Source organism: Piliocolobus tephrosceles, chromosome 6 (genome assembly GCF_002776525.5).
Source record: "Piliocolobus tephrosceles isolate RC106 chromosome 6, ASM277652v3, whole genome shotgun sequence".
In the NCBI taxonomy this organism is placed as follows: Eukaryota; Metazoa; Chordata; class Mammalia; order Primates; family Cercopithecidae; genus Piliocolobus; species Piliocolobus tephrosceles.
Genome location: NC_045439.1, coordinates 125,724,711 through 125,737,005, shown reverse-complemented (window position 1 = coordinate 125,737,005; position 12,295 = coordinate 125,724,711). Strand labels below are relative to the sequence as shown.

General features: G+C 40.8%; 2 pseudogenes; both read right to left on the bottom strand.

The window, feature by feature from the left end:
• Positions 1-7,305: 7,305 nt before the first annotated feature.
• LOC111522537 lies at positions 7,306-8,424 on the bottom strand (annotated as a pseudogene).
• A 2,744-nt stretch (positions 8,425-11,168) lies between these two features.
• On the bottom strand, positions 11,169-12,013 carry LOC111522548 (annotated as a pseudogene).
• Positions 12,014-12,295: the final 282 nt, after the last annotated feature.

The window sequence follows — 12,295 nt, the reverse complement described above, 5'->3', positions numbered from 1 at the left end:
AGTGCTCAGTCTACCAGGCAGGGTAGACTCAGTTGGTTCTTTTCAAGCCTTCTCCTTCCCATGAAATGAAGTTACGTTATCCAGCAGAGATTCATTGCTGGTGGGGTCAAAAGGAACTTCAGGGCACAGAGCTGCCGTCATTTGCAACAATGCTTTGATTTAGCGTGGAATTTGTTGATGTTCCTGCCTCCATTCCCTGTATCCTACCCATAGACCTGCCTTTCTCTCCTCTTCACATTTTTGCACTGGGCTCCAGTTCGTTTTCAGAAAGTGGTTCACATCCCAGAAATGTCACTTTCAGGAGCAGCTGTGCTGATTCTTTATAAGAATTATGATTCAGAAACCAGGTAAAGTTTGGATTTAGGGGAAAGGTAAGGGGAAGAGGAAAATGGTGGTATTAAGGCTAAGCAACAGGGACAATGAGGGAAATGTGAGTCTCATGTTGAGACCATTTACCTATGGAAATAGGATTTCAGGAGGTACTGGGATATCCCAGTGTTTCAAAATATCAGCTCGCCAGCACTAGCATGAGGTTGGTGTTTGGAATTATATCCTTATAAACTTATTGCATAATCCATACACAAGGATATAAAATTATTAACTTCAAAAAATGGGATCTTCAGCACATTTGTAAGGTGACAAGAAGAAAAGAAAAAAGCAAAATAAGCCTTATTCTATGAATGCTTTTGCATGCTTGTGGCACTGTGCTACCTACTTACTGAGTACACAGTCATTAAAACAAAACAAAACAAAAGAAACAGGCTTCGCAACATATCCACAAATGAGATCCAGAGGGGAAAATTGTGATAGGAAAAAGGAAGGTGATGTGATTAGAGCCAGCCCTGGGAACTGCTCTGGAAAGCTGGTCTAGCTAAGTACCAAACATACAGCAAGCAACCGTATTAGAAGACTGGGGTTAAAATTATATATTTGTAAGGTTGAGAACAGTTGATACATATAGATCTCCCTTACCAGGGAGGTGCAGCCATCCCGCAGCTGCTGAATGTTCCCTGTCAAGAATTCACAGGTGCACTCTTCTCCAGAGCATAGCCTCCAACCTATGGGGGTCTCCTTGTTGACAATGCCTAAAAGGTTATGTCCTTCCCCAGGAGTAGCCCACAGCCAATGACTGGCTGATATGGATGTGTACGAACTTAGACCTCTTGCCTCAATCTTATGGCATCTGTCACGTTTTAGAGCTCCCCGTGGGGTCAGGCTTGAGACTAACCTTTAGCTAAAATCACTTCTTTGTTTAGCTTTTTACGTACAGGTTTCTCCTAAGAGCACTCCTTCAATAAATCACTAACTCAAGAACATGCTCTAAGGAAGGAATAAGGAATTCATTTTTCTTGAAGCCCTCCAAGAGCTGAAGGTCAAGGGCCCAGGTTGGAGATCACTTCAGGCAGGTGGGCAGGGTAGACTCTAGAATGTCTGGGTAGCATAATGGTTAAGCACATGGAATCTGGAACTTCAACTGAAAGTTCCAGAAGTTTCATTGAAATTGTACGTCTAACATTTACTAGCTTATCTTAGGTAAGTAACCTCAATTGAAAGTTCCAGAACTACATTAAAATTGTAGTTCTAACGTTTACTAGCTTAGCTTAGGTAAGGAACCTCTCTGGTTATACCCAGTAGAACTAACACAATGCCTTGTGTATTGTAGGTGTTCAATGTGTATATATCTAGTTGAACTCACAACTTTTTTTTTTTTTTTTTTTTTTTACGTAGCCTATTCTCATACATTGACTAATATGCCTTTTTTTTTGATAGAGTCTCGCTGTATTGCCCAAGCTGGAGTGCAGTGGCACAATCTCAGTTCATTGCAACCTCTGCCTCCCTGGTTCAAGCGATTCTCATGCCTCAGCCTTCCGAGTAGCTGGGATTACAGGCACCTGCCACCACGCCAGGCTAATTTTTGCATTTTCAGTAGAGATGGGATTTCACCATGTTGGCCAAGCTGTTCTCGAACTCCTGACCTTAGGTGATCTGCCTGCCTCGGCCTCCGAAAGTGCTGGGATTACAGTGCCACTGTGCCCGGCCATGACTTGATCTTCCCTGGTCCAAATATTCTGGTCCCTGAATCAGTGATGTTTTCATTACACTATGTTTCCAACTTTCTTTTTCTAAATCTAAATTTAAAAAAATTTTTTAGCCTGGGCACCGTGACTCATGCCTATAATCCTAGTATTTTGGAAGGCCAAGGCAGGAGGATCACCTGAGGTCAGGAGTTCAAGACCAACCTGGCCAACATAGTGAAACCCTGTCTCTACTAAAAATACAAAAAAATTAACCACGCATGGTGGCACATGCCTGTAATCCCAGTACTTGGGAGGCTGAGGCAGGACAATTGCTTGAACCCCTGAGGCGCAGGCTGCAGTGAGCCAAGATCGCACCACTGCATTCCAGCCTGGGCGACAAGAGCGAAACTCAGTCTCAAGGAAGAAAAAAATTCTTTTAGAGATGGGGGGCTTTCTATATTGCCTACGCTGGCCTTAAACTCCTGGCCTCAAGCGATCCTGTTTCCTTGGCCTCCCAAAGTGCTGGGATTACAAGAGTGAGCCACTGCACCTGACCTTTCTTGATCTGTGGTTAGTTGGCCATCTGTCATCAATATCTGAGACTACAGAAGCTCTTGATGAGAGCTTCATGTTTTTTAGCTACTATGGTGGCCTTAAAATGTGTCCACACAGTCACTAATGCTCTTCCCTTCAAAAGGTGACCTTAATCTCTCTCTCCTTCAGTGTGACTGACCTCAGTGAGAGAATCTGCTAGAAATGAATTCACTTCCAATGAACAGAATGTGATCAAAGTGATGGCATGCCTCTTCTGAAATAGGTCCAAAAAAGGATTTGGCTTTCTCCTTGCTCTTGAGCTCACATCACTTGCTCTGGGGGTAAGCTAGGTGCCACATCATGAGAACACTCAAGTAGCACAATGGAGAGACCCATGTGGGAATTGAGGTCTTCTGCCAACACCAGGAAGGAATTAAGACCTCCTCCCAAAGGCCATGTGGGTGAGCCATCTTGCAAGCAGCTCCTCCAACCCCAGTCAAACCTTCAGATGACTGCAGCCCTAGCTGACATTTTTACTGCAAGCTTATGGGAGACCCTGAACCAGAACCTATCAATTAACCTTCTTCTAAACTCTTGACCTTTAGAAACTGCAACACAATATGTATTTGTTGCTTTAACTGCTAAGTTTTAGAGTAATTTGTTTCACAGCAATAGAGAATATAGTTATGAAATGCAAGATTTTCTGGTCTGGAATGACTCATTGTAGTGTTTTTTCCATCTCTCCACTTATATAATTTTTTCTTTATCTAGTAACTAAAGAATTATTTTACTTCCTCTCCCCTTCCCCATCCCCAGGCTAATAATTGACCTACTAACTTAGTTAAAAACCATAGAATGTTTACCATTTTAGGACATTTATAAGCTTATGAAATATATTTGCTTATCCAGTTATCTCCAGAAATATTAAAGATTACTGCTTATTCTGATTATTTTAAGTTCCTCACATAGAAAAAAGACACTATTTAACATTGTCATGGGTTAGGGTACTAGGCTGGTAAGAATATATGCTGATACACATGCTTCCTAGTGGGCAATTTGATAATATGCAGCAAAAGTGCTTAATATATATTTTTTAAGTCTTTGACCCCAGGATTTTACTTTTCATAATGTATCCTAGGGAATCAATTTGGCAATGCATAAAGTTGTATGAATAAGAATGTTCATCATAGCATGATGTATAATGGTAAAAGTAAAAAAATTCTAAGTGTCCAACATCAGGGATTATTTAAATAAATAGTAGTTTAACAATGAAATAGTATTCAATCCCTAAAGGGATAATAAAGGCCTAAATTTGTTGACATGAAAGAATGTAGATGAATTCAGTGAAAAAAATTTATGGTGTGTTTATTACGATTTCATTTTGTGAAAACACATGCCTACCTTTGTAAATAAAGTTCTATATATATTTTTTTCTAATGCATATTTAACTTTCTTATACATGCATATATATATGCATGTAAAAAATCCTGGAAGCATAGATGTCAAAATGTCATCGGTGGTTAACTTTCAGTGATGAGATTTAGGGCAATTTTAATTAATTCATTATTTTCAAATTTATTTGTGTTTTCTAATGTTTTTCCTAGTGATTTAATGAATAAAAAAAGCAATACAATTCATTGTAAAAAATTAGGAAAATACAGACGGAAAAGGACAAAGTCATGGTCAAATGTAGTCACATTATTTAAGATTAATCATCCTTAATATTTAGGTGCATACTTTTATGCAAATATACATACAAACACGTATATGTTAAAAAAAATTGGAATCAAATATTAGTTACAGGGTTGCCTTATCATTTTGAACTGTAATTTTAAATGTTTGAAATAACATCAATCTCGGCCGGGCGCAGTGGCTCAAGCCTGTAATCCCAGCACTTTGGAAGGCCGAGACGGGCGGATCACGAGGTCGGGAGATCGAGACCATCCTGGCTAACACGGTGAAACCCCGTCTCTACTAAAAAATACAAAAAACTAGCCGGGCGCGGTGGCGGGCGCCTGTAGTCCCAGCTACTCAGGAGGCTGAAGCAGGAGAATGGCGTAAACCCGGGAGGCGGAGCTTGCAGTGAGCTGAGATCCGGCCACTGCACTCCAGTCTGGGAGACAGAGCGAGACTCCATCTCAAAAAAACAAAAACAAAAACAAAACAAAAAAGAAATAACATCAATCTCACAGAAAAACTGCAAGTACAACACAAGTAACTCTTTTTTATTCCGGAACCGTTTGAGAATAAGTTACTGAATGCGCCTCCACTCCTGAATACTTTGGTGTGCCTTTCTTGTAACAAGGATATTCTCATATATAACTATCGAAATCAGGACATCACTGTTAGCATTTACATTATGCTACCATCTAACTCAGACTCTACTCAAATTTTACTATTTGTCTCAATAATGTTCTTTAGAGCAAAAAGATCCAATCAGAATCATGTGTTTCATTTAGTAGTCATGTCTCTTTATTCTCGTTGGGTATTATACAGTTCCGCAGGCTTTCTTGGATTCATGACTTTGACTCTTTTGAGGATTCCAGTCCAGTTATTTTGTAGAGTGTCTCTCAATGTGCGTTTGTCCTGATTAGATTTAGATTCTCCATCTTTGGCAAAGATGTCACAAAAATGGTGCATGTTCTTCCCACTGCATCCTCTAAGTTTCAATTCAATTTCAGTTTAAGCCATTATTGATTATGTTTACTTTGTTCACCTGATTAAAATGAAATCTGCCAGCCTTCTCTACTGAAGTTATTATTTTTCTCTTTGGAACTACTAAGTATTTTGTAGTGGATGCATTTTGAAACTATGTAAGTATTTCAGCTGGGTCCGGTGGTTCAGGTCTGTAATCCCAGTACTTTGGGAGGCTGGGGGGCTGGGAGAGGGTGCAGATCACCTGAGATCAGGAGTTCGAGACCAGCCTGGCCAACATGGCAAAACCTCGTCTCTACTAAAATTATAAATATTAGCTGGGTATGATGGCAGGCACCTGTAGTTGCAGCTACTCAGGATGCTGAGGCAGGAGAATCACTTGAACTTGGGAGGCGGAGGTTACTGTGAGTTGAGATTGCCTCACTGCACTCCCAACTGGGTGACAGAGCAAGACTCCATCTCAAAAAGAAGAAGGAGAAGGAGGAGGAGGCAGGAGGAAGGAGGGAGAAGGAGAAGGAGAAGAAGAGGAAGAAGAAGAAGGAGGAGGAGGAGGAAAAGAAAACTATGTAGGTATTTAAATCCTTATCATATTTTAAAAGTATTCATTTATTTATATAAGTATGGATTCCTGGTTTCTTGTTTTATTCATTGAGTTACAATTTGTCCCAGATTAGCCAGTGGAAGCTGTTTTAATAGGGCTTCTGTGTGTTTTTGATGTATCCCTATTCCTCCTCCTCCTCATCCTCCTCCTCTTCCTCCTCTTCTTCTCCTTCTCCTCCTTCTTCTTCCTCCTTTTCTTCTTCTTCCTTCTCTCTTCTTCTTCTCCTCTTTGCTCCGTTGTCCAGGCTGGAGTACAGGGGTGTGATCATGGCTCACTGCTTTCAAACTCCTGGGCTCAAGCAGTGCTCCCACCTCACCCTCTTGAGTAGCTGAGACTACAGGTGCGCATGACCATGCCCAGCTAATGTTTTCTTTCTTTTCTTTTCTTTCTTTCTTTTTTCTTTCTTTTCTTTTCTTTTTTGTAGAGACAATGTCTCACTATGTTGCACAGGCTGATCTCTGAACTCCTGGGCTCAAGGGGTCCTCCTGCCTCGGCCTCCCAAAGTTGAGATTACAGGCATGAGCCACCATGCCCAGCCTCCCCATCATTATTTAGGTAGTTCTTTGCTTTTAGAAACTACAAGATGGTCCAAGCTCATTTTATACTTTCCTTCTCCTGGAACCAGTCATTTTTCTAAGGTGAGCTGGTTATGTTTAGTGATGAACAGTAGTTTGAAACCTGGATCTGGGTGCTGGGTAGTGCTCATTGCTGATGGGGTGAGAGAGCTCTAAGGCTGTCTCAGTGGACATAGTTGGGAATATGGCAAATAGCCAATCACACACACACTCACACTCACATGGATTTGCATGTATTTTCTCTTTTTTTCTTTTATTTTCTTTCTTTCTTTCTTTCTTTCTTTCTTTCTTTCTTTCTTTCTTTCTTTCTTTCTTTCTTTCGAACCTGTTTTATTTCTCTTATTTTTGAGAAAATCTGATCCTTCTGAACCTTGAATAAAGATTTCAAATCTATATGCAGCTACACATAGGCATTATTGTTTTGCGTATGGAACAATGAGGGCTCAAGTCATAGAAATATATGATGGCAGAGCAGTGAGGAAATCCTGGGCTATTTTCTAACATGACAGAATAGGGTTTCAGACCTCTTGAATTCAGCAGGAATGTAATTTACAAGTAATTACTCCCTTGAAAAATCAGAGTAACCACACTTGTATTGAAATTCATTCCTGATGGTGCTTGCTGCATTCCATTCTGGTGCTGGAAGCTGGACTGGAGACTGACCATGTTCCTTCAAGGATCCTCAGCAACGTACAAGCGAAGCTTCTTTCTGAGGGAACCGTGCTTGCATGTAGACCTTCACAGTAGTGCAACATAACTTCTCAGAGATCAACATGCCACCATTCAGTGAACTTGGGAATTTCAAGAGGAGGCCAAGTGTCAGCACCACGTCTACTGAAGTGCAATGCCTGTTTCTTAGGGAAGGCAATAACTCACTAGAAGCAGGCCCTTCAGATACACAGGTGGACTGAAATGAGGATTATTACTCAGCCAGAAAGGACTGGTTGAGTGATTGGAAGGTCCAATGGGTCATCATCTTCTTGTTTAATAGCAAGATATGGGATTTCCTGTCCCTGGGAGTGTGGCAGAGCAGAGCACCCAAAGTACAAGTGGTGACCTGGCCACTGATGTGCAGTTTCCCATAGAGCTCATTAAGTCTGGCCACAAGGGCAGGCACATCCTTCACTTTTCCTTCACTTTGGCCAGCACTTCCTCTGAGAATTCATGTATTTTAACAAATTTTAATAAATTTCCTTCTGCAGCATTTTTTAGTATCTCTATCAGGGTTTCCAACATATTTGACTGGATATAGATTATAATAGTTAAATTAGTGCAGGCTATGCTTTCTGGATTCATGATTTGAGAAAAAAATGGACGTAGCTTTTGCAATCTGGTTCTGATTCAGAGCTCATGCCACAAAGAAATGGGATGCTTTCCTGGAGAGAACCTGTCCTTTGAGTAGGGCTTCTTCTCTTAATGTAGAACAGATTTTGAAAGACTCAGGGCTATTCAGTTTGTAGCAAACTGCAAAAGTAAGAACATAGGTATCTTTGGTGAATTTCACACTTTGATTTTTCATCTCTATCAATACTTCCAAAGCACTTTTATATTTGCCTTTGACAACTAACATATCCATCAAAATATTGAATGATGTGGACTCTGAGAAGGAACCTCATCAATGCTGGTCTTTCATGAGCTCCTCAAGATCCAACCCATAACACAGACTCATGACAAATGGTCCAAACTTATACTCCTCCAAAGTGATATTTCCGTTCTCTGCATGGTACCTGTAAATGACATTTTTAGCCAGCTTCACATGGTCCTGGGACCCACACAAATGAAGTAAGGTTGTCGACTCCCCCTTCAAGATGAGCTTGTCAATTTTTCTTCCAAATTTCTAAAATAGGTTTCTTTAGTGCCAGGAAGATTACATGCAACAGCCACCTTCTTATGCTGAAATTCTTTTAATTTCACAATATTATCTGTAAGTAGGTATCTGTTAGCAGCCACAGGCAGAGCTGGAACCTCCCACCCCAGGATACACTGAAATCTTCAGTACCTGCAGAAGAGCTCGATTCAAGGGCCTAAGTGCAGCAGCCATACTCACGTGTATTTTCTTTATGTAACCATATTGAAAACCATACATTTATACCAATATCTCAATTCAAATCCAACCCCACAACCTCATATTAGGTTTTCTCTTTCTATATTTGTATCTTAATTTTCTTATTTATAACTTTTTGATTTGTACATTTCTTCTCCCATATTCTTTAATATAGTTGCTTATTCCATCCATCTTCATGTATGTAACCAATCTCACCTTGCTGCTGTCGTTCCCCCTCCCATGTGGATGCCCTTTACCCACTCTGGCTCTGACACTCTGTGCCAGGGCTGCCCTTCTACATGGGTGTCCGCCATTTGGGCCTGAATATCTCACACTAGGCAACCCCTCTGAGTGGATGTCTTCTTTACTTGCTCAGGCTGTGACTCTGCCGGCTGGGTTCCCCTCTCAGCCCCCTCAGACATCCCCCACCATGGACACATCTTCATCTCTCTTGGGTTCCGACTTCTTATTCCCATGCCAGACGGCCCCTCCTCATCAACGTCTATGACCTCGCTCTACCCCACCTGGTGGCTTTAGGACTAAATTGTTTAGAAAGGGAAGGGAGGGAAAGAGGACTTATATCTTTTGAAAATTCTGTTATGTAATAGAATTTTCCATATTGTTGAGTAGTCATTAAAAAGTTTTACTAGATATATTTTATTCTATTAATGTAATGTGATAATTATTTAAGTATTCCCTCTTTTGAACATTAAGGTGATTTCCAACCAAAAGTAATTTGGGCCGGGCGTGGTGGCTCATGCCTGTAATCCCAACACTTTGGGAGGCTGAGGCAGGTGGATCACAAGGTCAGGAGTTCGAGACCAGCCCAGCCAACATGGTGATACCCCATCTCTACTAAAAATACAAAAATTAGCCGTGCATGGTGGTGGCTGCCTGTAATCCCAGCTACTTGGAGGCTGAGGCAGGAGAATTGCTTGAACCCAGGAGGCAGAGGTTGCAGTGAGCTGAGATCGCGCCACTGCACTCCAGCTTGGGTGACAGAGCAAGACTCTGTCTTAAATAAATAAATAAATAATTTGCAGGCTGTTTTCCCTCAAACAAATTCCCTCTAGTGGAATTTGTTTCCTCCCCACCACTGTTTGACTCCAGTCCAAGCCCTAAGAGGCACTACTGCTACCTCTTGCCTCAGTATCTCTAGGAAAGGTGTCCTGTACTCACTAATCCATCAAAGGTCTATTGACTTTACAACATATTAAGGTTTAGCTGAACTCCACCTCCCTCCCCTCTTCTACTCCTAATATAGCTATATTTCAGTTCTCTTGTTTGCTTTTCTAACTTAATACTATACTAATCATTTTAATATCTTTTTCAGATAGGCACTGTGTATTTTGAGTTCCTACTTTGTAAAATAAGAATATTAGCATCCTTATCTTTTCCTTCACTCTCTTTTCCTCTGTGTCCCACCTTCAGTTAACTATACTTTACTTTTACATTGATTGTTAGTATTAATATTTAATTCTGTAACCAAAATTAAGACTTAAGTTTACTGACTGTAAAAGCTGAAAATTGATACAAAATATTTATATTCTTTTATTATTTATTTATTTTTGAGACAGGGTTTCACTCTGTCATCCAGGCTGGAGTATAGTAGTGAGATCTCAACTCACCGCAACCTCCACCTCCCCAGCTCTAGTGATCCTCCCACCTCATCCTCCCAAGTATCTGGGACTATAGGCATGTACCACCACTCCAGGCTAATTTTTGTATTTTTTTGTGGAGACATGGTTTTGCCATGTTGCCCACACTGGTCAAACTCCTGCGCTCAAGCAATCCTCCCCACTCAGCCTCCCAAAGTGCTGGGATTACAGATGTGAGCCACTGTGCCCAGTCTATGTTATTTTGTTTTTAGTTTTTAATTTTTGTGTGTACACATTTAGTTTTATTGTAACAAAGCAACTTGTACACTTTTAACATTTAAAACTGAGCATCATCTTTTCTTTCCAGTGAAACAAAAAGAAAATTTAAAAATAAACAGGAACAAAATTACAATCGAGAATGTCAATTCCAAATAAGATCCTATAGGTTCTGCTGATTCTCCCATTGAGTGGTAGGGCTCAGGTCATCATGAGAAGAGAATTTTAAAAGTGTCATCTTAAACTGCAAGGATATCTGTCAAACATCACAAACAGCCCAAAGGAGAAGCCATGTTGTCAAAATGCCCACTTAACATGGCCAAACATGTCAAAACCACCCTTTGCTGACCTTCTAAAACCCCATTTTTTAGAAGATTTTTTTCTTTCTTTTTTTAAACGAAAGAAAGTAGACAGATACATGTTGGTAAATGCTAACTGTCCATATTCACGTAGGGACACAGTGTACTCTCTGAGCCCAATATATACAGAGAGTAGGAAAGAAGCTAGACTTCTGTGCACTGCCATGCAGGGCCCTCGCCCCCTCCAGCTTCCAGCAGACCAGAAGGAGCAGGTTTTTCTTTTTTCCCACAGAGCTCAGTGGTGTTGATTCTATACAGTTTTTTCTCAGACAGGAAAAGATAAAAATGAATTTCGAATAGAAAGGGGATAGAGGCTCTTCTCCCATTATATTCTGCTCAACGTATTTCCCCCAAAATAAGTTGAAAACGATGTAGTAGAGAAAAGGGACCACAAGAACAGGGTTACTGAGCACAAGAAGCAGGATGGGGCGGGGGAAAGACTGCAACTTGCTCCCAGGAACTGGAGAAAATTTCTTTAAAAGGAAGGTTGGAAGCCATCAGTGTCCTATTAGTCATCTTCTCCTTCATCCTCCTCTCCTTCTTATTCATCACCATCCTCATCTTCTTCAATATCTTCTAATTCTTCCTCCTCGTCCTCCTCATCTTCTTCTCCTTCTCCTTCTCCATCATCCATATTGGGAACCAAGTAGTACTATAATGGGTTTGGCCAAATATCATCTTTGATGACCTCTCCTAACTCATCAGCACCTTCATCAGAGTGGTCAGTAAACCAGGTAGAGAAGCTCTCTGGTGCCTCATGCTGCCTCTTCCTGCTGACTTTATTCTGCATCTGACTTGAATATTTCGTCAAATTTTTTCCAAATTTCCATTTGATTTCAGTGGACTTTGCAGATGGATCACCACTCTCATTCAGATGAAATTCTTTGGAGAGAACTTTGTTTTCAAAGTAAGGATTTTCATCAAAATAAAAATCTGTTCTGTAACCTAATTTAATATTTTCAAATTCGGTCATTTCAACTCTGATCAAATAATGCAGTGCCTCTTCGCCCTCCTCCCCAAGCAGTGCAGACACTTGGAGATGATTGACAAATGTTGCCCCAAAATTTGGGATCTTGACAATCAATTTTGACCTCTTCTGAAAAAATGGTTGGAGGCATTTGTATTATTTCTGTTCTACTTTCAAAATCTCCTCACTGGCTTGTTCGTTAAGTCTATTTCTTTTTGTACTTCATCAACATGTTCAAGTGCTTCTTGCTGTTCTTCTTCTCCCTTCTTCGGCAAGCCTAGAGGGACTGATGTCTCCTCCAGTTTCAGAGCAGAAGGTAGTCTTGATTTCTTCTTTTAAGGTGGAAGTGGAGACTGGCATTTGGGGGCCATGCTGCTAGGGAAGTCCAAGAACTCCAAGTCCACAAGTCTCCTCACTTGTCAGGAAGCATGCCGAAAACTGCCTACATTATTCAAAATATCCAAACAACGTTTTCTGGAAGTCCAATAACACCACACAGCTTAAAATAACATTATGTGTTTCCCTTTTTTTTTTTTGAGACAGAGTCTCACTTTGTTGCCAGGCTGGAGTGCAGTGGCACCATCTCAGCTCACTGCAATCTCTGCTTCCCAAGTTCAAGCAATTCTCCTGCCTCAACCTCCCGAGTAGCTAGGACTACAGGCGCCCGC